This window comes from Monopterus albus, unplaced genomic scaffold (genome assembly GCF_001952655.1).
Source record: "Monopterus albus unplaced genomic scaffold, M_albus_1.0 scaffold231.1, whole genome shotgun sequence".
Taxonomy (NCBI): domain Eukaryota; kingdom Metazoa; phylum Chordata; class Actinopteri; order Synbranchiformes; family Synbranchidae; genus Monopterus; species Monopterus albus.
In genome coordinates this window covers 152,925-156,154 of record NW_018128111.1, presented here as the reverse complement: position 1 = coordinate 156,154, position 3,230 = coordinate 152,925, and positions in this window count along the sequence as shown.

Here is a 3,230-nt window from a genome sequence, read left to right as displayed (position 1 = left end):
GGGCTGATGTACGAGCAGCCGCACTACAGAGGCAGGATGATGTACCTGAGGCCCGGAGAGTACAGGAACTTCATGAACATGGGCATGAGTGGGATGAGGTGGATGAGCATGAGGCGCATCATGGATTCCTGGTACTAAATGTTCACTGAATGTATTAAATGCCATTAAATAAAATCATTGCTGCATGACTTTGTGTTTTTCATCTTACTGCTTCAAACTGAAATAATATGAGTAAATTATGTCATTAAAGAACATATTTGAAATGTTTTAGTCAGAAAGCAGCTGCACGCAAGCAGGTTTTTATCCAAAATTTTAGTGAAAGGAGGATTCAAATAAACTCTGGTAATGCTGAATAACAATACAAATCTTCTACAAACATTAGCACATTAGTTGGAAAAATCATCATATTATATATGAAGCTTGAGGTGGCTTGACAGTAGTCTTTGACAATGACCTGGCTATGAGTGATCAGAGGCAGATTTGCAGTTGTTGCTGATAAATACCAATCACTCTTATTAAGTGGTGCCTCAAGTATTTCAGGCCTTTGTCTTTGTATTTACTGGTGTAGTGGTTAGAACAAACAGTATATGTCTAGTAGTGAATCCTTTGTTAACATATTCCTGATTAACATGTGTCATGGGATATATTACATAAATGCCCTGGGGGAGACGTGACCAGACTACCTGACTTCCTCTGCAGAGTGAAAAAAGACTAAAAGACTTACAAGGTGATCCTGTTTCCCAGCCACAATCACATTTCAATAATATTGTCCAATAAATGATTTTTGGCACTGCAGTCATTTTCCCTGTGCATTGATTTTACTCACTACACTGGGAATATATCACACTTCAAGGCTCATGAATCATCCAGCAGTGCACTGTTTTTCAAAACTTGATTAGTTTGAAACATAATTTTAGTTTGAAACATAATTTCAGAAAAGCTAGATAATGTGAGCTGATGCTTGTTGTTAATGAAACATAGCAAACATTTTAGACAAGAAACATTACTCTTGATATTCTGCCTCGCTAGAATCAATTTAAAAAAGCACAATACTCAAACAAAAATACCAACTATAGATGAAAAAGCTATAGACACTGCAGCACATACAGAATTAATATACACAGGCGGGCGGCTTACACATCAGCTGTTCTGGACTATGTGCAGTTCTGTACTGATGCTGTCCTACCTACAAAGTCCATCAGGGTTTTTCCAAACCAGAAACCATGGTTGGACAGTACAGTGTCACCTCTGCTCAAAGCTCGGGACGCTTCCTTCAGATCAGGTGACAGGCTGGCCTACAACAGGGCCCGGAAAGAACTAAAGAAGGGCATCCGGCTGGCCAAACACAGTGAACACACTGAAACTGCACAAAATACTTTTCTTCAGATTCAGGATGTTTTGAATCATTTCAGGTAACATACGATCTGTAGATGATGATAATGGATTATGTCTATCAACAAATAAAATCACTCGATTTTATGCTCAACTGTATATTAGCGTTTTAAGCAATACAAGCAGCACATACAGTAGCCTAGTCATTTTAAAATTTTACACACATTTGTAACACAAACATTTATATATAACTAAGATAAATACCTTACAAGTTCCCAAGCATGCACTAAAAAATATTGTTTTCTTCACTTTTTCTTCTAGCTATATTGGAACAAATAAAATAACTTTATAAGATATTAGCTGCATTGTTATTACAGTATAAAAACGCACTGGACTCTCCTCTCTGTTGCTCACAAACCTCTACAGAGCGACAGTAGAGAGCATCCTCTGTCTCAGTGTGACAGTGTGGTACGGGAGCTGCACTGCACAGGACAGAAAGGACTTGACCCAGGTGGTGAGAACAGCTCAGGGCATTGTAGAGAGTCCTCTTCTGGATCTGGACTCACTATACACTGACCGGATCCAGAGGAGGGCCGGACGGATTGCTGCAGACCTCACCCACCCAGGCAACAGTCTTGTTTGTGCCTCTTCCCTCCGGGAAGCGGTACAGGAATATAAAGACTAAAACAGACTGAGACATAGCTTCTTCCCCAGAGCTGTGAAGTCAATCACCCCCCTAACCCCTAGTCACACACACAACCTCCCCCCTATGGACAGACATATAACACTGGACCTCACATCTCTTCCTAAAGACTGAGATTTGCACTAAGCTGCACCTGTTACTAGACTCTTGCTGTAACATGCTGCTGACCTGATTAGGTCCCATACATCCCTTTTTATTTGTTCATATTTTTATATTGACTTATACAATTGTGTGTTATGTAAATAATATGTCTGTCCTTTAAGCCGAGAGCTGCCAGAAAAAAATTTGTTGTGCTATGCACAATGACAGTAAAGATTCTTGACTTGACTTGACTCTTGACTCAGCTTTGATAACTGGGGCATATTACACATACATAGCTGCATAAGCAAAATCAACACCATCATGAACATTTACACTTCAGTTTTTTGCAATGTTTTTTTTAACACTGGCTGATGTAAATATACATAAAACTGCATTGCTAGATTCTAACATCCAACCTATGGGTGATTAAAAAATAATGAATCTACTCACCAACCTGAATGACATTCTGCTAGTCTTGTGCTTATGCAAAGTACTCCATGGTCTGTCTTAGGTTCAATTTCTTAGCTCTGTTGTTTTCAATAGAGAATATGAGAAGTCCAGTCTACTCAGGGTTAGTTGGTAACAAAAACAGGATAGTTGTGATAGTCCAAGAGAACCTGTTGGCAGACATGATGGCAGACCGCAGCAGGACAGCAGCCAGAAATTGTTAACCTTAGCAGGTTTACAGTCAGGTTTATAATAGGAGTTAGGGCTACCGATTTAGATTTACTCAACTTCCAGAAAAAGTTGACAACGTACAGCTGAAGTTGACAGTGTGCAAATCTTGGCTGCAAACCAAATCCCTCTCTGGTAACTGGGGCCTCATTATCACCCTCATTAATAAACATTAGCTCATCTTTACCCATACTTGCAAAAATGATGCCAAACAAACCAAAAAGGAATTGTATTTCTTCAGATTTGGAACTGTTAGGTATTTTGAGTCAGATAGATATTGGTCAGATACTTGTTGTATTAGAAATGTTTAGAGTAGACAGGATGTCTAGCTCATTTTCATGAGTTACTGAAGGTTGCTTATGGTCAAGGATAACTAGATAGAAAGTTGATGACTGTCAGCAGACAGGATGTTTAATATTATTATTATGACATGTATAAC